Consider the following 27,014-nt stretch of genomic DNA (forward strand, 5'->3'; position numbering starts at 1 on the left):
AAACAACTGCAAAAATCAAACACTGAGACTCAGGAAGACCTGAGCCAAAATCTGAAAGTTTCTATGGAAAAAAAAAAAAAAAGCTGCCGCATCTTCCTACCCTGCCTGCCAACTAGCAGAGGCAGTTCACTCTCTCCAGATGCCTCTCAGAAAAAAAACACCTCACAAGTAACAGGAACTGAGATCCTTAGGGAGCCAATTAGATTTAAGCCGTTTTCTAAATTCTGTTAAAAAAAAAAAAAAGGAAAAAAAATCAGAAAAATAAAAACACACAAAAAATCCCAACCTGGCACTTGAAATGACATTTTACATATTCTGCTTAGGGCCTGTGGAATAATACTCAGATAATGACTAGTTGTCATGTTTATAAAATAAACCTCGAGTTTTTCATGTAACAGAATAGAATCACTGGTGAGGAAAACAAACTGCTTCAGAGCAAGAGGAAGGTGGCCCAACAAATCTGATAGGTACCTCATCCTTCGTCTTTGGAATATCAGCTAAAACATGACCAATTAGGCCAAGGGCGGTGGCAGGTAATCGCAGAAAAGTTCTCCTCCAAGAGCTGGCTGGGTGATGCTCTGAGCTTCCTACAACCGTCCCGCAAAGGCACGATGGGACAGTGCTATCAGGAAAGAGGACTTCTAGATCTCACACCCCCAATACAAGTTCCTCAGCTATCCTTTGACAAATGATGATGGCAGAAGGTGAGACAGGGAAGAGAAGCAACTTCATAAAGGCCAGTGAGGGTGTCGCCAGGTGCAGAAGCAGGTCTGGGTTTCAGCTTCTGGTGGGACCCAGGGACCTGGTGTGCCGTGCCTCCTGCATCTCTGCAGAGCTCACCATACTAATTCCATGGCTAGCTGTATTTCCTCATTAGATGTACAGCAGATGTGTCAAAGACAACAGAATGAGGCAAAAAGCCAGTAAGACTTATACATAATCAACTTCAGTTGGGTTTCTGAGATGGTTTATCTTCACTCCAGGATGAAATGGCCCCAGATCCATCTCCAAAGATGGTTTTGTAAAAAGCAACCAGACTCCATCAGACCCTCACTCACTCCTTCACCCTGTCTTTAGTATGCCATCAAAGGAACTGGGTCCAAGACGTGAACAAAGAGGTAAAAAGGAAACATGCCCTCAAGAAAATATTGCAGGGCTCCTGGGCAAGGACATGCTTTTGTCCCATCATGTGTTTGAAGACGTGTGTGTGTGTGTGTGTGTGCTGGGTCATGTCCACCTCTGTGCAACCACATGGAATGTAGCCCACCAGGGCCCTCTGTCCATGGAATTTTCCAGGCAAGAACACTGGAGCTGGTTGCCATTTCCTCCTCCAAGGGATCTTCCCAACTCAGGGACAGAACTCGCATCCCCTGTGTCTCCTGCATTGGCAGAAAGATTCTTTACCACTGAGTCACCAGAGAAGCCCACGTGACTAAACGTGAACTTTATCCAAAGATGAAGATGCCAGTATCTATGCAAGAAGCAACTCACGAGTCAGCACTTCGTCTTTCTCAAGTTCTACCTTAAATATAACCTATTCCGTGAGGTTGTTCTAATGCCCTAACCGGAAATAACATCTTCTTCACTTGAGTTTAGCTATGTATGTAATTGTCTTATTGCCCCTTAAGTTCTTTGAACAAGGATATTTTACTGAGTGGAAAGAATGAAATATAATGAACATAAGATTCTTGACTATGTGGTAGAGACAGCTATTGAGGGATCCAAGTGGTCAGGGAGGACTTTACCGAGTTACACTTAATAGGACACCAGAGTTAAACTGTCAAAGGAAGAAAGGAGCAGATCCAAAATTAAGGAAGAAGATAAGCCTGAGGTCCTGGGATGTCACCTAACATATTCATTTAAAGTCTGTATGCTCTGCTCTGCTTAGTCTCTCAGTCATGTCTGACACTTTCCGACCCCATGGACTATAGCCCGCCAGGCTCCTCTGTCCATGGGATTCTCCAGGCACGAATACTGGACTGGGTTGCCATGCCCTCCTCCAGGGGATCTTCCTGACCCAGGGATTAAACCCATGTCTCCCGAATTACAGTGGATTCTTCACCACATAAGCCATCAGGGAAGACCATTTAAAGTCTAGTAACTTCTAATAGTATGTCAAAAGGCTTTCCATGTGGGTTGGTTGGTAAAGAATCTGCCTGCAATGCAGGAGACCACGGGCAATGCAAGAGATGTGGGTTCGATCCTTGAGTAGGGAAGATTCCCCTGGAGAAGGCCAAGAAAGACACCGAAAGGTCCTTTTAAGATGGGAACATCATTCACATGATGGTGCTCCTAATCCATACCAATGACAGGAATCACTAGAGGATAATAACATCTTTGTTTTTGAGGCCCTGGAATGCCTCTGAGGACCATCCGCCTGCAGAGCATTTTCAGAAACAATTGAATTCCCAGGCTGCATTAACCATGTTGAAAAATATGACCTCTATGGTAACAAGAAAGGATTAAGAGCTTAATTAAGCCAATGCTCCCTCGTGCCCAGCATGCCTGCCAATCACGATCAGTGACAAGTTATGTCTCTTCATATACTTTTTGAACCAATATTTTCTTGGATAATTACAACATGGGACTACATACATTGTCTCAGTTCAATTCAGTTCAGTTGCTCAGTTATGTCTGACTCTTTGCAACCCCATGGACTGTAGCACACCAGGCCTCCCTGTCCATCACCAACTCCCGGAGTTTACATAAACTCACATCCATTGAGTCGGTGATGCCATCCAACCAGCTCATCCTCTGTCGTCCCTTTCTTCTCCTGCCTTCAATCTTTCCCAGCATCAGGGTCTTTTCAAATGAGTAACTAAACAGCATCAATATAAATATTTCAGCCTTGCAATTACTTTCAAAGAAATTTAGAATCTCTTTTTAGAGCTAATACCTTTTAGAAATAAGTGTTCCTTCAGCATTTGCTTTCTTTCTGGCCCCATTGTACAAATCATTCTGTTTTTCCTCACTTTTCCAAGATCCTCAGGGTCATTCTCTAAGGCTGTCTGCTTTAAAGACAACTTGGTGCCAAAGATCCCACCCCAGCTCTGAAGTTCACTTGGATGACACTTTCACACACTGGGTCTCTTCCTATTTACCTCCATCCAAATCTAGTCATTTTCTGCATAAAAGTTTCACTTCCCAGGAGCTGCAACCTACCTCTTGCACATTTTCCACCTATTTCCCTGGGTAGGCAGCTGCCCAGAAGGCAGCAGGGAGGAGGAGCTTTTTGATCTAATGAAGCTACTCTGCAGGACTCACAGCTAATGGCTAGGAGCTGGGCTGGTAGTTCTCTGGGGAGCGCAGGTGAGCGCAAGTGTAAAGGCTCAGCTGAGAGTCATCACGGTGCCTCGCTTGTAGCCTAGAGCATAGACTCCCACTTCGGAGCGGTAACCTGTTAATGGCTTACATAATGAAGAAATGAGTCAGTGTACTTGGCAATTCAGACCTGAGCTATGGGAGGCCTCAATTCAAAAGGGAATTCTGAAAGACAAGTATCAAATGGTGACATGGTGACATTTTTTTTTTTTCTTTAAGGTGCTGGTAGTGGGGAAGAAAGGCTATTAAGTGATAGACATTTGTATTCTTCTGCTGTTTTCAGCTTTCTGGGCTTTTAGATGACTGCTGGCTCCAGGTTGAGCCCGGCTTGGGTCAGCCCTGGGCATCCTGGGGAATGAGAGCACCTTGACCTGCTGAGCCCAGACCCGTTATGGAGCAGATTCAACCTCCTCGGGAACTGAAAATGCCTCCCGGCCTTTTAGAAGACCCAGGGCAAAACTCACCACGGGATTTTTTTTAAATTGAAGTCTAGTCGAATTGCAATGTTGTGTTAATTACTGCTGTATAGCAAAGTGACTCAGTTATATATGTATGTGTGTGTGTGTGTGTGTGTGTATTCTTTTTCTAGTCTTTTCCATTATGATTTATACAGGTTATTGAATTCAGTTCCCTGTGAGATACAGTAGGACCATGAATGAAATAATGCCACTTGCAGCAACACGGATACAACTCGAGATGATCACACTAAGTGAAGTACGAAAGACAAATACCATATGCCATCACTTGTATGTGGAATGAAAATATGACAGAAATGAACCTACCCAGGAAACAGAAATAGAACCAGGGACTTAGAGAACAGACTGGCAGTTGTCAAGGGTAGAGGAGACGGGAGAGGGTTGAATTGGGAGTTCTGGATCCTGGGTGCAAACTGGTAATGCATGGAATGGATAAACAACTACACGGTTTAAAACAATGAGATGTCTCATAATATAAAGTCTTGGCTAACATAAACCAATCAAGGAGTCAAAAGTCACAGGTGAGACCTTAGCAGAGATAACCTTTCGGCAAGCTCTTGCCATGGTCATGGCTAAAATGGCAAATGAAAGTCTCTTGACCTTCTAAACAGAGAAGAGGCAATAGGCAAGGCTTAGAGCGACTTCCCTTTCACTTTTCACTTTCATGCACTGGAGAAGGCAATGGCAACCCACTCCAGTGTTCTTGCCTAGAGAATCCCAGGGATGGGGGAGCCTGGTGGGCTGCCGTCTATGGGGTCACACAGAGTCGGACACGACTGAAGTGACTTAGCAGCAGTAGAGTTTGGGACTCAACAAAAGATAACCTTAATGAGCTCTTAGGAATGCCAGGATCTTATTTGTATTACCTCACTGAATCCTCATAACAATCTTTGAGGCAGATGGTGGTATACTGAGCTGGCCAAAAAGTTCATCTGGATTTTAATCTCTCATGGGAAAACCCAAATAAACCTTTTGGCCAATCCAACAATATTATTTATAGTATTGAATTCCCATTTTTAAGATGAAGAAACTGAAGCTTATGAGCTTAAGTAAATCATCCATATTTCCCCAATCTGATGGGATTTAAATGAAAGTGAAAGTGTTAGTCACTCCTCAGGTCCGACTCTTTGTGACCCCATGAACTGTCTCCCACCAGGCTCCTCTGTCCATGGGATTCTCTAGGCAAGAATACTGGTTGCCATGCCCTCCTCCAGGGGATCTTTCCGACCCAGGGATCAAGCCTGGGTTTCCTGAATTGCAGGCAGTTTCTTTACCATGTGAACCACCAGGGAAGCTCCCACATGCTATCAATTACTTACACTGTCAGTGGCCAAGGAGATTTTTTAAATAAGAATTAGCCTGTTTCCAAGAAATTTTGTAGGATGAAGGAAAGGGGTAAGCAAGAAAAATAAGAATTCTTGGGGAAAAAAAAAAGCTGAGAATAAAAAGAAACAACTAGAAGAAAACAGAATTTCTCTGCCATATTGTCAGTTCATTTCTGTTACCTGGCTTAATGAGGCAGGAGGAAATTCTAAAGTCGGACGATGTGAACATTTGCCCACAAAGACTGGGGCTTGTTCATAGCCAAGCAAATTGTCTGTTAAACACAGTTTCCAGTGTAGACTCAGACCTCACTCACACGGGGTTGCTCTTATTCACCAGCGATCTGTCCCCACCAGTCATCTGTGGCTATTTCAAGAGGTCAACGCCCAGGAGCTGAGTTTTCCAACTGAGTCTCCTCCTTGGAGAGGCAGGGGAGGGCTGGTGACATCATGGGAACAGTGTCTGTCTTCTCCGCTATGACTCAACCGAACATGTCAAAGAAACGCTACTCTTGCTGGCCCCAGAGCAATGCATGAATGATTCGATTTGCCCAGCAAAGTCCATGGAAAACAGCAGGCTACCTCTATCCCAGTTCCACGAAAAAGTGGGCAAGGCAGCCATGAGAAGTTACTCAGGCAAACCCGAACCACCAGAGAGAGGCGACCTTGACCCGCCTCCTTCACTCCCCCCATAAAAACGTGTACACACATCTGCATGTTCCTCTTGCCGAAAATGGGACAAGACAATCGGCTTCCTTCCTGCTCTGTGCTCTCATTCTACGTTAGACCAACTGCTAAGTTACAGACCTTACCAGACTGTCCTGCCGTCTACTCCACCTGTGTGGCTTCCCAGGTGGCTCAGCGGGAAAGAATCCACCCGCCAACGCTGGAGATGCGGGTTTGATCCCTGAGTTGGGAAGATCCCCTGGAGAAGGAAACGGCAAACCACTCCAGTATTCTTGCCTGGGAAATCCCATGGCCAGAGGAGCCTGCTGGGCTACAGTCCACGGGTCGCAAAAAGTTGGACATGACTCATCGACTAAGCAACAACTTTCCACTTAGGTAACAGCTCCTCTTATCCCCTGAATATCTGAGTCCCATTCATCTGATATCATGTGTAACAAACACTGTTAACAAACCAATGTAAGATTGAATGTAATGATGAGTGAAGGACAACTTGCTCCCAGTTCAGCTCAGCTCAGCCACTCAGTCGTGTCCGACTCTTTGCAACCCCATGGACTGCAGCACACCAGGCCTCCCTGTCCATCACCAACTTCTGGAGCTTACTCAAACTCATGTCCATTGAGTCGGTGATGCCAGCCAACCATCTCATCCTCTGTCATCCCCTTCTCCTCCTGCCCTCAATCATTCCCAGCATCAGGGTCTTTTCAAATGAGTCAGCTCTTTGCATCAGGTGGTCAAAGTATTGGAGTTTCAGCTTCAACATCATTCCTTCCAATGAACATTCAGGACTGATCTCCTTTAGGATGGACTGGTTGGATCTCCTTGCAGTCCAAGGGACTCTCAAGAGTCTTCTCCAACACCATAGTTCAAAATCATCAATTCTTCGGTGCTCAGCTTTCTTTATAATCCAACTCTCCCATCCATACATGACCACTGGAAAAACCATAGTCTTGACTAGATGGACCTTTGTTGGCAAAGTAATGTCTTGGCTTTTTAATATGCTGTCTAGATTGGTCATAACTTTTCTTCCAAGGAGTAAGTCTTTTTATTTCATGGCTGCAGTTACCAGCTGCAGTGACTTGACTTTGGAGCCCCCCAAAATAAAATCTGTCACTGTTTCCACTGTTTCCCCATCTATTTGCCATGAAGTGATGGGACTGGATGCCATGATTGGTGCCCTGCAAGAGTCTATTTCCCAGTCCCGTGTAAGTTCTGGCAGCTCTATAGTGGGGTTAATGGTGACTTCCTCCAAGAGGACGTATGCCATACCCGTACCCAGAGCCCCTGTCCCTGTGGCAGACCACTGCTGACCCATAGCTCCACAGGAGACGCTCACAGTTCTGTCTCCGTCTCTGTGGAGTCCCTGGGTCCTGGTGCGCACAAGGTTTGTTTGCAACTTGCTCCCAGGCTCAGGCTAACTGGGGCAACAAGAAATGTGCTCTATTGCTTATGACTGAAGATGGCTGACGCTGTCACACTTGGCAAGGGGTAGATCATGCGCATTTGTAGTGTTAGACGTCCAGGATGTTTGGGCACTTAATGAATGAGTTTCATGTGTGGTTATGTGTGCATGTATAACCATGCAGCTTTTTGGCTGGCCAAAAAGTTCATTTGGGTTTTTTGAAAGATGCTACAGAAAAACTAGAATAGACTTTTTTTGGCCAACCAAATATTTTGCATTTTCCTCTGCAGAATTCATCACTTCCACTTTGTATCCACCAAGCTTGCCTATCTCATAATTTTCTCCCTTAATCACGTATTTCTTTGGACTTAATTCAAGTAAAATCCTTAATCTAAAATGGTATTCTCCTTCTTACTATAAGACTCCAGAGAGAGGAAAGGGTAGAAAATGTGACTTGGAACCACCTCACAGAGCTGCCCGCAACACGCCAGCTGAGCTCCAAGTATGATGGATGCTAGAGTTTCAGCAAGACTCAATACAGACATGGCCACTCCTCTTGCAGAATTTACAGTCAGTGGTCGAAAGAGATAATAAGGTGAGTAAAGCATACTAACAATGACAATGGAAACATAGGGTGTTACAAGAGCGCAGAGGAAAGAGATCAAAGCTAATCTGGAAATCCGGAAGGGCCCCCTAGACAAAGTCCTTTCAAGTTTTGACCTGAGAAATAACCAAGACTTATCCAAGTGCAACAGGACTGTGGGAAAGAGGAGGGGAAGACCCAGAGACAGGGGAGAGCACAGCATGTGAAAGAACTTACAGAATGCTGTCGTTCCATTTATTCGCTCAGTCATGCCAGACTCTTTGTGACCCCATGGACTATAGCTTGCCAGGCTCCTCTGTCCCAGGCAAGAATACTGGAGTGGGTTCCCATTTCTTTCTCCAGGGGACCTTCCGGAGCCAGGGATGAGACCTGCATCTCCTGCACTGGCAGCTGGATTCTTACCACTGAGCCACCAGGGAAGCCCACTTAAAGAATGGCTGGGATTTAAGTCAGGAAACGGCTCGAGCCCCAGCTACTCTATTCTCAGGGCAATCAAGAACACTGAAGGATTTTAACCAAGATGGTGACATTTGGATGTGAGTTTCAGCAGAGAGACTGGGGTTGTAGAGAAAGACGTCTAGATTTGCAGTTGTACCATTAGAGTAGGCTACGTGCAGCAATAAATAGATCTTCAACATTTTCCTTTTAGCACGATTACTTGGCTGCCATATGGAGAATGGATTATAAAACTGCAAGACTAGATACACAGAAGCCACTTAGGATGCTGTTGCAGTCGTCCAGATGAGGGTGCTAATGGCCATGATGGAGATGGAGAGAAGTGGATGGGTGCAAGAGAAGATTAAGAAGACAGAATTAACAGACTGTGACAATCTTAGGTCAGGGGAGGGCACAGGTTTCCTTAAAGGGCCAGAGAGGAAGAAATTAGGCTTTGCCAACCATAAAATTTCGGTCATAATGACTCAACTCTGCTGTTTTGGTTGAGAGAGTAGACATAGACAATATCCAACATCCACACTGTACCTGTGTTCCAGTAAAATTTCCCTTACCAAAAAAACATGTCAACAGGCCAAATTTAGCCCAGGGCTGATGCCTGCAGACCCCTGGACTAAGTGAGGGATGAAGCAGGAAGAGTATGAAAAAACGGTCCCAAGCATGGGGCATGAGCCCCTGGATGGCTAGCTTACTATTTTCAAAAATATTGATTTACTGGCCATGCTGGATCTTCACTGTTGCACATGGGCTTTCTCTAGCTGCGTGAGCAGGGCTTCCTCCTTGTTGGGGTACACAGACGGCTCACTGCAGCGGCTTCCCGGGCTGCGGCTCGCGGACTCCAGGCGCTCGGGCTTCGGTAGTTGAGCGCACTGGCTTAGTCACCTCGTGCCATGTGGAATCTCCCTGGAACCTGTGTCCTCTGCACTGGCACATGGATTCTTAACCACTGGACCACCAGGAAAGCACCCTCCCCACCGCCACCAACCCGGCTTGCTGTTCACAGACAAAGGGATGCTGGGGACAGAGCAGCATCAGAGATGGGGAGGTGTGGCCAGTTTTTAGACAAGCTGAGTTCAAGAGACCTGAGAGACACCGCTCAGATCCTAGATACAGGACACATGGGGATCTGGGAGTTGTCTTGGGGGAGCAGACTCAATGTTACAAGCAGATAACCACAAGTCTGCAGCTTCAGTAATAATAAGGTTCTCAGATGGTGATGCCAGACACTCCGAGGGGGAAGCGGGGACAATCATTCCAGGATCCTGTCGGGTAGCAGTGCCTCGTTACCACCCACAAGGATGACAGTTCAGGGAGGAGCACTGGCAGGAGCCCTCTGGGGGTCAGGTCGGAAGACGGCATCATGTCTGCCCACCACCCACTGGAGAGACGTCACCCACACGGCCATGGAACTGCAAGAAAGGCTGGGGACGCGGTGGAGTTGAGTCCCAGAATGTCTAGGATCAAGGGTAGAGTGGATGTGGGGGGGAGGTCACCAGGATGGACCACCGGAGTCAAAACGACCTACAGGCTAGAAGGCTTGAGGGTGAATAAGAGAGATTCAGATAACGTGACGAGTGAGACCAAGTTCATGGCCCAGAAGGACACTGATACGAGATGAACAGAGAAGATTCATCCCCGAACAATCCAGCCAAGGAGAGGAATGACAGGGGGAAAAGAAAGCTGGGAGAGTGTGTGAGAGATTTAATGAACATATGCAGACATGAGCACAAATTTAGTCGTTAAGCATCAAGCACATCTTTGACAAGCTGACACATATTTGGTATCTCTGGTATTTAGATGAGTGTGTGCTCAGACGCTCAGTCGTGTCCAACTCTTTGCAGTCCCTTGGACTGTAGCCCGCCAGGCTCCTCTGCCCATGGGATTTTCCAGGAAAGAATACTGGAATGGGTTACCATTCCCTTCTCCAAGGGATCTTCCCGACCCAGAGATCAACCCGCATCTCTTGTGTCTCCTGCAGTGACAGGCGGGTTCTTTACCACTAGCACCACCTGGGAAGCCTCTATTTAGATGAGAAAGGAGCCAAACTGCCTTTAAGAAAAAAAGGCAAATCAGCTCCTCCAAAAATTCTAGGTTTCCCTTACCATTTAGATGGACTGCTATAGGGCTATGTAGGGCAATCATTTTGTTTCCATTCACTTTTGTGTCCATAAGTCAATGTATATAGATAAAATGTGTTTTCTGTATCAAAAATGTTATTTGGTCTTATACACATTGTGAACATACTAATATAAATATATGCCTGTCTGTATACACGCACTGACTCAGCACTCCCCGAGTTCATTCCTACAATGCATTTTCACTACATTCCTACATTTCTTTTTCACTTCTAGTTTTTGGCAATTCATTCCTACAATGCGTTTTCACTACATTCCTACATTTCTTTTTCACTTCTAGTTTTTGGCAATTTTCCATACTCTGTGCTTTGTTCAAGGCCCTTCCACCTCCCATCCAACCCACATTTAGTCCTTGCTCCCAATGAGAAGACCAAGAAAAAAAAGTTGTATTCCACCCTGATAACACTTGAAGCACTGCTTCATTATTACAAAATACAACAGAGCCTGTTGCTGAAACAAGAAAATCAAGGCCAGAACACCTAAGCTCCTGTCTTCAGCTATTCTGAGCCCAGGAGACCTCAGCTGAGAAAAGAGAAAAAAATCTGAGATCGAGCAGAGTTGTGTCTACCAACCTTCCCACTTTTAGAATGTGAAATCTTTAGGGTACAGAAGGGGCTTCCAAGGGTTTTGAATCTGGAACACTCTTCAGCAGAAAATCAGCCAGCCTTGCTTATAAATACGTTTAAAAAAGACAAGTAGCTTTTTAAAAAATGATCTGCCCAGGAAGTACACAGATGGTAAAGAAAGTAAAATTAGTAACCTCTTCTACTTGCCCAGCATAAATTATTATGTACTCAATCCGACCAAGTGACTATTTATAAGCCTGACCTCGAACACCGTGGGGTTCAATAAATATGACTTGCTGATGGTGACAATGTTCCCCATATTTCCTTAATGACACGCAGGTGGCAGCTCAGTGGCACAAATCATATGCATTTTATTTTCCCTTCACTGCTCCTCATCTTGTAACTCACATCAGGTCTAACTACTAGAAAAAGCCTCCCAATTAGCAAAATTAATTCTTCCTTTGATTTGAGAGAGACCAGCCCGTGTTTACAAGCAAGGAAAAACTTTGCAAGCAGCATTTCTGCCCTGACTTCTGTGATGAGATGTTCTGTCAGCTCCAACAAGGCTTTCTTATTGCTACTTTTATAGGGGCATCATTATTCAAAGTCAGCTCGCTTCAAATATCATCTGCAGAGCACACATGGAGAAATTTGGCTGCTGATGCAGATAATGTATGAAACTGAGAGACTGCAACTTGTTTCCCACCGGCCAGATCAAATATGTAAGTTTTAAAAAAAGATTCTAGACTCTTTCAGCTGTTTTGGGGGGAGCTGTAAGAGATGGGCAGGAGTTCACCAACATGAGGTATACAAATGTCACAGGCAGTTGTTCAAAAAGATTATGCAAATGTGAATTCACAATTTGAACCTCTATTATCTGATGCTTCAAATGGCTGCTGGGCTGGAAAGCCCATTGATTTTCCTTGGTCAGATTCTCCTCCTATCTCTGTCATTCTAAAATCACCAAGCCAACTCAGCTGCCTCTTCCTCTTCACTAGATGGTCTCGTTTCCTCCCAGTCTAGAAAGTAAAGGCCATTCAGCCACGCTGGGAACCCTGGGCCCCCCGCCGTGTTCTCCCACCAGCTCATCAATCATCCTTCGTGAGCCATCACCAGAGGGCTGCCCATCACCCCCGTCTCTCCCTCCACCACCTTGGTTTAGGTCCTGTCACCCTTTACTTGGACCAGCGCAGAAATGACTCGTGATCTCCTTGCCAGGCTCAATTTCTGTACAATGGATTCAGCTCATGGAAAGCAAACAAAACCTACCTAAAACAGAATTCAAAAAGTAAACAGTCTCTGCTTAAAACACTTTCATGAAAAACACCCTCTGAAAATAAATCTAAACTTTTTAAAAGGCAGTAAGAACCCCAAACATCAGGCACCAGACCACAGCTACAACCTCATTTCTCATGTTGTCTGCCTATTTCTCTCTCTGATACACATACATACACACACACACACACACACACACCTGCCCTTCTAGTGATATACACACACACACCACACACACACCTGCCCTTCTAGTGATACACACACATACACACACACACCTGCCCTTCTAGTCCCCACCTCATAAACCACTCACACTAAAGTCGCTGCCCAGAATGCATTCCTTGTTCCTGACCCTCACGTGGCTCCTCCCAGTACACGTTTGCAGCAGGGACCACCTCTGCTCTTGGCCAACTCAGGACGCCTTCTCAGCGCTCTCCACGTACTCTCTATCCAACTCTTCGAGTGGAAGCTAAAATTGCCATTCAACAACACATTTTTGTATCTCTGAGTTAACAGCACAGTTATCTACAGAGTACAATAACAGAATTATATCCAAACCCATGAGAATTTTGTGTATGATGAAAGTGGAAAAGCTATGGACTCTCAAATAATGGTGCCCAGATAATGGGTTAAAAATGTAGAAATGACCATTTTGGATACTCAGCCAGTTATCTTACCCCCAAATTAATTCCAGTTAGATTAAGTATTCAAATGTCCAAAAAAAAAAAAAAATCACAGAAGAATTAAAAGAAAATTCATGAGACAATATCTGTAACACAAAGGAAAGACTTTTCCAAGCATGATGTTAAAAACCAGAAACTATAAAGATTGATATATATAACTAAATACATAAATAAGTAGCTTTTTAATTGCAGAAAAGTACTGTAGTCCAAGGGAAAAGACAATCAACAAATTCAGAAAAATGCCTAGTGGGTATATTGCCTAGTTTGAATAAACTGATTCAAATGGAAGAAAGTTAATCTCCATAGTATGTAAAGAATTCTTGAGAACCAATAGAAAAAGATAAACCTTCTATTAGACAAAGCAAAACAAATAATATAAACAGACACACAAATTGCTTCTCAATCCATGTAAAGTTTTCAAACTCTTAAGTCAGAGAAATTCAATTTTTCAGTGATATTTTGCATGTAAGAACAGCAAAGATTAAAAAAAATACTCTGGATTATTGAAAGTATGAGACAGGGGCACTGTTAAATACTGCTGAGAAGAAAGGTCTAGGAAGCAGTTTGACAATGAGTCTCAAAAACTCTGACCCTGAATTTTTCCCAGAATTTATCCTGCAGAACAATCTAAACATCCAGCACCGCAGGGGAGGGGGGAGGGTTCTTAATAAAATACAATATCTCCTTCACTCCAGTGTTCTTGCCTGGAGAATCCCAGGGACGGGGGAGCCTGGTGGGCTGCCGTCTATGGGGTCGCACAGAGTCGGACACGACTGAAGCGACTTAGCAGCAGCAGCAGCATGGCACTATTATCATATACCCATCAAAATTCAAGATATATGCACACAAAAAAAGATATATACACAAAAAGATATATGCACACACACACACAAAGATACATACACAAAAAGCTATGCTTGATATGTCAATTTTTTTAATTGATTTAAAAACAACCAAAAACATCCTATTTTAAGATATGTCTGTATATTTGCACAGGAAAAAAAAGAATTTGGAAGGACATTTACCAAAACGTAAATCATCATGATCTCTGAAAGATGAGAATCTGAATTCCTTCTTTATATCTTCTTTCCTTCTTTTTCATACCTTTTCATATTATCTGATTTTTTTAACCAAGTGTATGTATACTTTTATCATTCAATTACCAACAATAAAACTATTACCACTATTTAAAAAGGATGAATAAAATGGAGAAAGAAGACAAAATCAGTCTTCATACAAATAGATTGAGAGAGCCCAGAGTCTCTGAAAGAGACTAAAAGAGCTGTCGTTTTAACTGAATTATGCCAACCAGGAACAGGGGATAGTGATGAAGTTCATCTTCTACCGGGGTGCCAAACCCCACTGGCACAACACAACAGGAGTGCCAGGGGACGCACACTGACGGAAGCCACCCGCCCTGGCCAGGCACCATAGCAACCATTCGCATAAGCTGTTTCGACAGGAGGTCCTGGTAAGGAACACGGAACTAATAGGCCACCACCAACAGGGGGAGCTCAGGAAAGGTCAAAAGGAGACACCACGTGTCCAACCAGCTCCCAGAATCCTTCTTGCTGGCATCCATCTTGGCTGAACAAGGCGTGCACCACCAGGAAAGACTCTGAGTCAGAATGACTGGCTAAAGCCAACCCGGAAGCTAATCCCATTACCATAAAACCCGAGACTGCGAGCCACATGGCAGAGCAGTCCTTCTGGGTTCCCTTACCCTACTGCTCTCTGCCAGGGAGCCCCTTCCCAATTAAACCTCCTGCTTCATCAGCATGTGTGTCTCCTCGGACAATTCATTTCTGAGTGTTTGACAAGAGCCCAGTTTTGGGCCCTGGAAGGGATCCCCCTTCTTGCAACAGGGCCACCTGAACTAATACCTGAACAATTTACATCATGAATTTACTTTTCAGAATCTCTCTCCTATATGAGATGATCAACAGATACTCTGATCTCACTGAGCATAAAACAATGATTAACTGTTCTTTTTCATAACAGAGTAAATAAAGCTAATATCCTCCTTCCCTCATTATGACACTTTGGCTAGTTTCAGACAGGAAAAAAAAAAAAGTTGGAAGACTTCAATTCTACGGATAAATCTATGAATAGGTTAGCAGGACATGTAAGTCTACACACAATTTTTTTTTTAAATTCCTATGATTAGCTAATACTTACCACAAAAACAGATGGGTATCAGAATATGGTTAGAAGAACAACAAACCAGATGTCAACTAACTAAACTTTAAATTCTATGCATTTTATTACCCAATATAATTTTAAGTCCATTGTTTAAAAATAGGGCGTTTCAACCATGGGGAGTAGGGGAAAGCCAAGACTCAGTGATTGGTCTTTCTGAAGACAAAAGAAGTAAAAGCTATTTATAGTGACCTTTGAATGTTTACCTTTGAGCTGGCTAATCAGATGTAAATTGTCACTCCATGGATATGCATAATCAACTTTATTCCCTTTGCTAATTGAGAAATAGAGCTGTTCATGTCAGGAAACATTTGAAAAATACACCAAGCTTGCTTAGTGGAGCAAGGTCTTTTAAAAAGTCATAGTTCCCATATGGTAAAATCATGGAAATTAGACTTACAGCGGGGGAAAAAAAAAAAAAACACTAAGAAAGGCTAATTTGTTATTGAGCTGCTAGTCTGGGTTGGAACAAAATCAGTCTTAACAATTTCAAATCTTTATTCACTGATGTGTTGTTGGACATTTCAGTTGCTTCTGTGTCCTGGCTATTGTAAATAGTGCTGCAGTGAACACGGGTACATGTGTCCTTTGGAATTATGATATTCTCAGGGCATATGCCTGGAGAAGGCAATGGCACCCCACTCCAGTACTCTTGCCTGGAAAATCCCATGGACGGAGGAGCCTGGTAGGCTGCAGTCCATGCGTTCGCTAAGAGTCGGACACGACTGAGCGACTTCACTTTTCACTTTAATGCATTGGAGAAGGAAATGGCAACCCACTCCAGTGTTCTTGCCTGGAGAATCCCAAGGACGGCAGAGCCTGGTGGGCTGCTGTCCATAGGATCGCACAGAGTCGGACACGACTGAAGCGACGCAGCAGCAGCAGGGCATATGCCCAGTAGTGGGGTTGCTGGGTCTAGGGTAATTCTATGTTTCGCTTTATCAGGAGCCTCCATACTGTTATCCATGGTGGCCGTATCAATTTACATTCCCACCAACAGTGCAAGAGGGTTCCCTTTTCTCCATACGCTCTACAGCATTTATTGTTTGTAGGTAATTTTGATGATGGCCATTCTGACCTGGGTGAGGTGATACCTCATGGTAGTTTAACACATACGTGTGCAATCTAGAGAAATGGTACAGATGAACCTATTCCCAAGGCAGGCAGATGTAAAGAGCAGGCATGTGGACATGGGGGGGTGGGACGGGCGGGGAAGTGGAGGGTGGGATGAATTGGGAGATGCGGACTGACATCTATACACTACCATGGGTGAAAACAGCTAGTGGGAAGAAGACGCTATAAAGCGCAGGAAGCTCCGCTCAGTGCTCTGCAATGACCTAGAGGGGTGGGAGGGAGACCCAAGAGGGAGGGGATACATGTAAGCATATGGCTGATTCTGTTCATGGAACAGCAGAAACTAACACAACATTGTAAAGCAATTATATTCCAATTTAAAAAAACTCAAACCTGGAATTTTTTTTTTTAAACACTTATGTTCAAAAATAACTCCATCAGCCTTTATGGAAAAGCATTCCATCACTTTACTACGCTGAGTTCCTCTCCTGCTGAGTGTACGCTTTTCCCCAGCCAGCAGTGGCTGTGGCTTGGAGGTCACTTTGCCAGGACACTTATTTACCTACTGAACTTGGTTCACACAAGTCAGTCCTTCCCTTTCTTTGACTCTCCTTAAGCCTCTTTAGTTTTCTTTAAAACTGATCCCCAGTAGGTAAGTGGGTCTCATCTCAATTGGGTAAAAATGGGCCAATACATTCTCTGGACAGACACTTCAAGGTTATTTCCATCTTTATAATCCTAGTGGAAGCGTCCATTATTTCAGTTATTGTTGGGGTTCTGGAACAAGTGACTGACGCCGCAGCCACCTGCAAGGACCACCTCGCTTCTCTGATTCCGAGATAGGACCCACTTCCACCTTAGTCAGCGCCTTCCTTGTATAAGAAGCCCAATTTCTCTCCCTCTTCGAGACAGTCCTCATTCATGAACATTCTCTCCCTTTTAACCACGGGAGTAAAACCCCCTCCTTAATTGTTCGGTGCATTTGGTCTCCCACACGGTTAATGTAAGAAATGAAGAGCCACCATTCAGTGTAAGCCCCAGCCACTCTCTTCGCAGGAGGATGGACAAGCGCTCTATTTCTTGGGAGGCTGGAAAACCCGAGGAACAGAGGAACAGGAGGCAGGGCACTCAGAACACAGTCCACAGCCCCCCTTAGTCCAGGCGCAGGAAGGCACATGTGGCAGGGTGGGTCTTTATCCTGGGGGGTCCTGACCTCAAACTCACTCAGCTGGCTCAGCTGACAGGCATCACAGAGCCACATGTTCACAAGACACACCCGATATGCGCACTAAGGCCCTCTGAGAAGGAAACATAATTAGTGGAGTAAGTACGTGTTTCAAGGAAAGGTGCCTTGCTCCACCCTGACTACTCACTGCAGGGTCCTACGAGGGTTACTTAACTTGTCTGAGCCTTAAATTTCTCCTCTGTAAAAGTGCTTTCACCAGCCTCCCAGAGTCAGAGGGCCCACCCTGGTTCAATGAAACATTCAAATTCCTTCCCTGTTTACCTTTAAATTCTCTAATCATTTCTTGGCTTTTTTAAAATTAACAATTCTGTGGAGATGCCATTCACATACCATAAAAATTCACCCTTTTCAAATTGATGTGCTGTGGTGTGCTTAGCTGCTCAGTTGTGTCCAACTCTTCGCAACCCCATGGTCTGCAGCCCACCAGGCTCCTCTGTCGATGCAGATTCTCCAGGCAAGAATAATTGGAGTGGGTTGCCATGCCCTTCTCCAGAGGATCTTCCCAACCCAGGTGTCACGCATTGCAGGTGGATTCTTTACCACCTGAGTCACCAGAGAAGCCCTTTAAAGTGGATAATTCAGTGGTTTTTAGTGTATTCAGAGTTGTGCAACTACTACCGCCATGTAATCTCATAACATGTTCGTTATCCCAGAAAGGAAAGCCCATATCCATTAGCAGTCACTCCCCATCTCTCCATCACAACCACTAATCTACTTTCTGTTTTTATGGATTTGCCTAGATGCCTTCTAGGCTCATCCATATTGCAGCATGCATCAGCACTTCATTCCTTTTTATAGCTGAAGCACATTTCATTGTCGGGATATAAGATATTTCCCTTATCCATTCATCGGTTGATGGACATGTTTAGCTAACATGAATAATGCTGTCATGAATATTTGCATACGGACACGACCGAGCGACTGATCTGAATCTGATCTGAACACTATGGACGTAACATACTGTCAGTTCTCCAGGGTATACATCCAAGAGAATTCCAGGGTCATGAGGTCCCTCTATGTCTAACCTTTGGAGGAAATGCCAAACTGTTTTCCATAGTCGTCATACCATCCTCTTTGCTTTTGTCCTTCGGGTTCCTTCTGTGTCTGCTTTCCGGTTGTTCAGTCTCATCTGGGAAGTAACTAGGGTTTTTGTAAAGGTGTTTCCTACAGAAAGAGTCATTTTTAGCCACTATAGGTAGAGAAAGGGCTCCCCAGGTGGCTCAGTGGTAAAGAATACACCTGCCAATGCAGGAGACGCCAGAGATGCAGGTTGGATCACTGGGTCAGGAAGATCCCCTGGAGGAGGAAATGGAAACTCACTCCAGCATCCTTGACTGGAAAACTCCATGGACAAAGGAGCCTAGTGGGTTACAGTCCATAGGGTTGCAAAGAGTCAAACACGACTGAGCCACTGTGCAAGAACGCCTATGTGGAGAAAACACACAAGGTGGCTGACATGGACGCACAAGACGCACACAGACGCACACAGACGCACAAAACGCATATAGACGCACAAGACGCACATAGACGCACAAGACGCACAAGTGGCGCACACAGACAGGTCATCCACGTAGGACAGCAGTGGCGCTTGGAGTTCAGGGGCCAATTCAGGAAGTTCTGAGGGGGGTTCAGGATGGCTTAAATTTCTAGGCCCTAGATTTATAACAATACACTACACAAATGTAAGTATACCTGCATCTTTATTTCAAGGACTTACAGTATAACTGCAACAATACAACAGGAATGTATATAATGACAAAATACGGTTTTAAAGAAACCTAACATGTGAGAGAACAATTCCTGCTGTGCACATTAGGGAAGATTATTTTGGAGCAGAGACCATCTTTCCTGGCTCTTAAAGGCTTAAATTTTATGAAGAGGAACAAATCTCAGAAGGAATTATGTAAGTAAACGTACCTAGTGAAGGTATGAATGAGAGGGGGGATTAGGAAAACAGAGGAGAAACAAGGAAGAACTGACATTCTGGCAACTGACCGAATGTGCCAAGTGAGGCCCAAAGTAGAATAAAGATGCCTCCCAGATTTGGGGCTGAGACAGTCAGATCAGATCAGATCAGTCGCTCAGTCGTGTCCGACTCTTTGCGACCTCATGAATCGCAGCACTCCAGGCCTCCCTGTCCATCACCTACTCCTGGAGTTCACTCAGACTCACGTCCATCGAGTCAGTGATGCCATCCAGCCATCTCATCCTCTGTCGTCCCCTTCTCCTCCTGCCCCCAATCCACCCCCCCCCCCAGCATCAGAGTCTTTTCCAATGAGTCAACTCTTCCCATGAGGTGGCCAAAGTACTGGAGTTTCAGCTTTAGCATCAGTCCTTCCAAAGAAATCCCAGGGCTGATCTCCTTCAGAATGGACTAGTTGGATCTCCTTGCAGTCCAAGGGACTCTCAAAAGTCTTCTCCAACACCACAGTTCAAAAGCATCAATTCTTCAGCGCTCAGCCTTCTTCACAGTCCAACTCTCACATCCATACATGACCACAGGAAAAACCATAGCCTTGACTAGCTGGACCTTTGTTGGCAAAGTAATGTCTCTGCTTTTGAATATGCTATCTAGGTTGGTCATAACTTTCCTTCCAAGGAGTAAGCGTCTTTTAATTTCATGGCTGCAGTCACCATCTGCAGTGATTTTGGAGCCCCAAAAAATAAAGCCTGACACTGTTTCCACTGTTTCCCCATCTATTTCCCATGAAGTGATGGGAAATAGATGGATGCCATGATCTTCGTTTTCTGAATGTTGAGCTTTAAGCCAACTTTTTCACTCTCCACCTTCACTTTCATCAAGAGGCTTTTTAGTTCCTCTTCACTTTCTGCCATAAGGGTGGTGTCATCTACATATCTGAGATTATTGATATTTCTCCCGGCAATCTTGGTTCCAGCTTGTGTTTCTTCCAGTCCATTGTTTCTCATGATGTACTCTGCATATAAGTTAAATAAACAGGGTGACAATATACAGCCCTGACGGACTCCTTTTCCTATTTGGAACCAGTCTGTTGTTCCATGTCCAGTTCTGACTGTTGCTTCCTGACCTGAATACAGATTTCTCAAGGGGCAGATCAGGTGGTCTGGTATTCCAGATGCCAGTAACATAAATAATGGCAAAGGCTAGAAGACCTTGCATAAGAGGGAAGCAATGAGTCAGTTCCTTTCCAGAAACCTACAGAGTTTAAAGTCCAGAGGAGGGACCTTCCCTGGTGGTCCAGTGGTTACGATTTAGCCTTCCAATGCAGGGGCCGAGGGTTTGATCTCTGGTTAGGGAGCTGAGATCCCAAAGGCCTCTAGACCAAAAAACCAAAACATAAAACAGAAACAAAACTTTAACAAATTCAATAAAGACTTTAAAAAATGGTTCACATTAAAAAAAAAAAAATCTTGGGAAAGAAAAAAAAAAAGTCCAGGAGAACACATGTAGGTGGGGTCTACCGGTCAAAGGAAAACATAGAAATGGGGCTTAGGAAATATTTCCTCATTGAAGTCATTGCTGAAGCCCTCAGAGGACGTAATAAGAGAAGAAAAAACGGCCTGTCTCAGCTTCTACCCAAACAGGAAATCAGTCCTCTGGGAAAGCCAAGGAAATCAGGACTATGCTGGGTCAGGATTTGGGAAACTGACCCAACTTTAGGACTAAGCCTCAAGGCAGGCGGTCAGCATTTCAAGCACGAGGGTCTAAAGGCCACGGCAGACTCAGGCTTAACCAGACCAGGGCTGACATCTGGGGGATTTAATCCGCTAAAGTCAGGCCTAGCAGTAGGAATTCCCCATCAGAGAAGTAAGAGATTTCTGAGCTACCTCCTGCACTGACTGAAGAGGTGAAGGGCAGTGTCCAGCCTCCCAGGACAAGCAAGAGCTGAGCAGAATGTCCAAGTTCCATCTGAAAGGATGGGCTGCACAACGGCTCTGCTTCACACAGGATGGACAGATGCCATGGAGTGGGGTGCCAAGCCTCAGCCTGCCTCCTCACTCAGACGGGAACCCAACATGCTATTGTCAATGACTTCCATGGGGCTTTCTGACCTTCTCAGGAAACATCCAGAAACCCAGTGAAGCCAGACCTTCAGCTACTCCGGAACCAGGGCTGAGGAAGAAAGGGACAGGGCTATACAGAACATCTGTATTTGTTGGGGCAAAGAAGGAAGAGGGAGAAAAATGATGAGGCAGAGAAGACATTCAAAGGACACTCTGCACCTTAGTGAGACTGAGACTGACGCAGGAGAGAAGTCAGTAAAGTCAGAGGCAGAGGAGAAGACTCAGCAGAAATGAGTGGCTCACCAGGGAACCCTCTGGATCCCCTGGTTTTCACAAAAATGTTCACTGCACTGTATCCATTAGTGATGTGCTACCACAAATAATGCTGTGTCGGGCCATTTATTAAAGCTCTCTTTTTGGTTTTTGGCAACTGATATGTAAGAGTAGCAACTCCTATATACACACCTTTTAGTGAACATATCCAATCTTGATCTAGAAACTCTCCCAAAAGCAGAAGGAAAAATCAAGAATATAAATTGGAACTATGGGCCTCCAAAAGCTCTCATCCCTAGAGTACCAGAAAAATGTAAGAAATGCTGCAGAATGCCAAGTCATGGCAGAAATGACAAAATGTAAAATTCAGTGGTGATAGATGGTGATAGAATAGATAGATGGTGAACTAAAATGTAAACAATTAAATTATATTCTAAAAAGGATCTTTTGGAAATTTAAAAGATGGTAGTTTTAATACAAACAAAAACTCACAAAAATTGAATAGTTGTTTTTTTCCCCTCCTCTTTTATGGAGGCAAAAAGTAAAACAAAAATCATCTTAACACCAAGATCAAAAAATAGAGAATTTCAATCAACACTGCTGCACTTTTCACAAAATTACAACAGGCTGAAAACTGCCAGCAGCACATGTCAGATCTTTTGTACACTTCACTAAAGATGTATTTATTCAAAACAAAATGTCTCCCAGTGATCCCGCTGTAGAAGAAACATGAGTCATATATGCTGAGAAACTCTCGTCACAGTTTTAACCTTTTGGGGGAGAAAAAAAAAAAAAATGCAGAGCTTCCAGCCCATCCACTGGAAACTGAAGGAGCCTGTGAAGAACAATTTCACAGTTTTAAAAAGCAAGAATTGCTTTGGCAGTTTGAGGCCTGATACCCAACACTGCAGACATAGAAGTGAAGAACTCATTCCAGTTCATGACTGCCTTACAATTTGAGAAACAATTGTACAACGACTCATTCTGAAACCTGTATGGACGCTGGGACCAACACAGCAAAGCTTGAAGGATTAAAAAACAACAAAAAAAAAGCTCAGTGGATAATAAACCAGCATGGCGACTTAGGCCCTCCATGAAGCAGCTCAAGGAAAAGCTTGTGAAATGAAAGTCGCTCAGTCATGTCCAACTCTTTGCAACACCAGGGACTATATAGTCCATGGAATTCTCCAGGCCAGAATACTGGATTGGGTAGCCTTTCCCTTCTCCAGGGTATCTTCCCAACCCAGGGATTGAACCCAGGTCTCCCGCATTACAGGCAGATTCTTTACCAGCTGAGCCACAAGGGAAAGCCCAAGAATGCTAGAGTGGGTAGCCTATCCCTTCTCCAGTGGATCTTCCCAACCTAGGAATCAAACCAGGTTCTCCTGCATTGCTGGCAGATTCTTTACCAACTGAGCTATGAGGGAAAAGCTTGGGGACCCCTAATACCACGCTGTGCCTGCAGTGTAGAATGACTTGATGGAGGCATGCCACCTATGGAATGATCAACAAGCCATACAGACCACTTCTTATTTACATGCTGTGGCTTCCCATTCAGGGTTCTGATCCGGGGCTCTACAGAGGAACATATCCACTCCCCTGTTAGGGAAAAGCAATAAAGAGATTCGTTCTCATTCTCGGATGGAGCAACTGCTCTGGTCCAATAGCAACTGCTTGAGGGATGACAGTTTCCAGAGCTTTCTTAAAGTGACTCCTTTTCTGAATACTAAATAACTTTTCCCATGCTTTTTGAGTGAGCTGAAAAACCAGTTTTAGAAGATAAGATATTAAACCATTTCTATAGGGAATAAGAACACTGGAGATTATTTACTTTGCTGTAATTACTCCAGCACATAGGGAGATTAGCTTTCAAATACTACCAGGTTTGCATAGAGAGATTTCAATAATGAAGAAAAATTAGTGCATGTTTTGAATATTTAGGGGCTTGAAATATATATTACTGCTAAAGAGTGAACACTGGTTAATACCTGTGCAGTGAATAATAATTACCCAAACCATTCATTGCTCCCAAGTTTCTTTCCCCCCAAATAACAATTTGTTTTTTAAAAGCATCTTGATTTTTATTAGAGCCAACAGTACATTAGTAAATGAAATGTATTTGCACATCCAACAAATGAGTTTGAGCTTCACAAGTCTTGGATTTTAAATCAAGCAGCAAGGCAGTCAACACTCTCATTCAGTAAGGGCAGAAAAAAATCTGCTTTTGACTTTAAAAAAAAAACAATTTTCAGGAAGAGATAAATGGCCTTTAAAATTTCATTATTTACTAGGATATTTGGAGGGGATTTTCAAGATTATTGGTACCATGACTTTAGCTGGCATAAAATGTATTACTGCAAAAGTTCTCATAGCGTTCCCAGCTTTATAAGCTCTATGCAGCTACTTGTTATCTTTCAGGGGAGAAGTTGCTAAGATTAAATGAAAATGTTTACATAACTTTTTTTTTTTAACTGTTTACTTTGAAATAGTTATGGACTCACAGAAAATTAAAAAAAAATATTACAGAGTTCTGTGTACTTTTAGCCCAGGTTCCCCCAAATGGTAACATGTTACATTATAATACAACATCAAATCAGATTTCCTGGTGATCCAGTGGTTTAGAATCCACTTGCCAATGCAGGACCAGGGTTCAATTCCAGTTCAGGAAGATTCCACATGCCCAGGGGCAACTAATAAGCCCATGGACCATAACTACTGAGCCCATGTGCCGTAACTACTGAAGCCCAAATGCCCTAGAGCCCACACTCTGCAACACGAAGAGCCACCACAATGAGAAGCCCACGTACTGCAAATAGAAAGTAGCCCCCATTTGTTGCATCTAGAGAAAGCCCACTTGCAGCAACTAAGATCCAGCACACACAAAAAGAAACAATAAACCAATAAAATTTTTAAAAATATACATTAAATTTCTTCACTTTGACATTCAGAGCACTGGGCAGAAATCACAGTGTATATCTGTTTTATTTTTAAAATTACAAACTTAATAAAAAAAATAAATAAATAAATAAATAAAATCAAAGAGACCAAAAAAAAATATATATATATACATTAATCCAGGAAACGATATTGGTACAATACTCTTATAAAAACTACAGGCTTTATTCAGATTTTACCACTTTTACATGCATTCACGTCTGTGTCTGTGTGTCCACACACATGTATGCACTTCTATGTAATTGTATCCCCTATACAGATTCAGGTAACAACCATTTCAAACGAGAACCTCTCTTACCAGGAATTCTTTCATGCTACTCCCTGCATCCCATCCCTGTCCTTGGTTACCACTAATGTGTACTTCATCTCTAGAACTCTGTCATTTCAAGAATGTTATACATTATGGAATCACATATTATGAAATCTCTTGAGATTGCCTTTTTTCCTACTCAGCATAATGCCCTTTAGATCTATCCAAGATGTTGCATGTGTTAATAGCTTGCTTGCACCCTTTTGGTGCTCTGAAATATTGCTAGCATTTTCATCATCGTACAAATTGACTGGGCTCAAAAATATAATGGTGGATTTTACTGGATCAATAAATAATACTCCTCTCATGTTCCAAACAAAATAAGAAAGCAAATGAAGCAGTCATTCAGGGCCAGAGATATCAGTGTATTACTGTTCAATCTGATTGGAGAATGTGGCTTTTTATCTGCAGCCAAAAGCACTGGCTAACATTCTACTGCAGGATTAAACTTCTTCACTGGCATAAGCTGGAAAACCACCGGTAGACGGATCAGAAAGTTGGGGGCAAGCTCACTTCCTATTCCCCAACTCCTCTCTCAAGGAAGTTCAGACACTCCAGAGGCTGAGGAGACACAGTGAAATAGGAAGTGTTCCTTCCATATGCTTCCTTCCTCGGGTGTAGCATTCACATTTTCTCTCCCCCACAGAAACACAAAGATTATGGAATAATTATTCCACCCAACAATTTAGCTTTCTTCTCTTGTCCCATTCACAATCTTTTTTTGCTTATCCCCTTCATTTATGGGTAACCAGAAATGTGACCATCTCCCTAAGCAGGGACTAGTTTTCAAGACTATAAATCTAGGCAGCTTCAGGCGGCATTTTCAGCTACCTCTTTTAGGACCTCTGGGAATGTCACACATCTATCCTCCTCCTATGATCGAAAGGCCCAGGGATGAGCCTATTTCTAAATTAGTTCTATACTGGGGTCCCCAGCCTCTGAGATCTAATGCCTGATAATCTGAGGTGGAGCTGATATAATAATAATAGAAACAAAGTGCACACTAAATGTAATGCATTTGAATCATCACAAAACCATCCCCTAATCCCTGGTCTGTGGAAAAACTGTCTTCCATGAAATCAGTTCCTGGTGCCAAAAAGGCTGGGGACTATGGCACTACAGACTATCTCAACACTATTTCTCAACAGTGGATTTTCACTCAGGAGCTGAAACATTCAAGGCGAAATGGATAACCAAAAGGCAATACAGTAGGAGTTCAGAGAACTTAGCATAAATTCTGAATGAAAACTGTGTCTGTTTTGTTTTCCCCTTATGTTTTTTCACAAGAAATGGCTAACTATAAAAAATATGCTATATTTACCAATTCTGTAGCAGTCTTCCTTAAGAAGCTATTTCCTTATTAGTGTCTCAAGTTTAACATTTTAAAGAAACAACCTTGTATCTAATGGAATATATTTTATTTTTTAAAATTACATGTGATGGATGGCAAAACGGCAAACTAGAACAGGTTGCTGTATCTCTTACTCGGGCAAAAATCTGGAGAAATATCCCTTTTTAAAAAATCAAGTATAGTTGATTTACAATATTGTGTTAGTTTCTGGGGTACAGCAAAATGATTCAGTTTTATATATATACATATATATATATATATATATATATATTATATATATATATAATTTGAAGAAAATATCCTTAATAAAAAAGAACTAAAATTCTAACACACCCAAACGTCACAGATAAGGAATGACACCAAAGAGAGATGTACTCTTGTACTTTTCTTAATAGTGAAAAGACTGTGTTAAAAGACTATTCATGCTAGGACTAAAGTCAAAACCAAAACAGGCCTACATTAATGAAGCCTTACGCCAAGCCTCCACAAGTTTAATGTGATCACGACATAGCACAACTAGCTGCTACAACACAACACAAATATATTCAGAGCAAAGATAATCTAAAGCATCTACAACATATTATCCACAATATCAGCATGCACTAGAAGTTCACTAGATATAAAAATAGGAAAATGGGACACATAAACAAGAGAAAATTCAGGCAATAGAAACAACTCTGATGTTGGCATTAGCAAACAAA

General features: G+C 43.3%; 1 protein-coding gene across 13 annotated transcripts in view; it reads right to left on the reverse strand.

Moving 5' to 3' along the window:
- The window catches only part of ENOX1 (ecto-NOX disulfide-thiol exchanger 1), a 680,109-nt gene that overhangs the window by 563,321 nt on the left and 89,774 nt on the right, over positions 1 to 27,014 (reverse strand). For 7 of the 13 annotated variants that reach the window (XM_061434506.1, XM_061434499.1, XM_061434502.1 and 4 more), the window contains one exon: positions 101 to 224. The exons of the other annotated variants lie outside the window; for them this stretch is intronic. The gene's annotated coding sequence lies outside the window, so the exon portion shown is untranslated. The remainder of the gene's footprint in view (positions 1 to 100; positions 225 to 27,014) is intronic. 13 annotated transcript variants of the gene reach the window in all.

Source organism: Bos javanicus, chromosome 12 (assembly GCF_032452875.1).
Source record: "Bos javanicus breed banteng chromosome 12, ARS-OSU_banteng_1.0, whole genome shotgun sequence".
Lineage (NCBI taxonomy): Eukaryota > Metazoa > Chordata > Mammalia > Artiodactyla > Bovidae > Bos > Bos javanicus.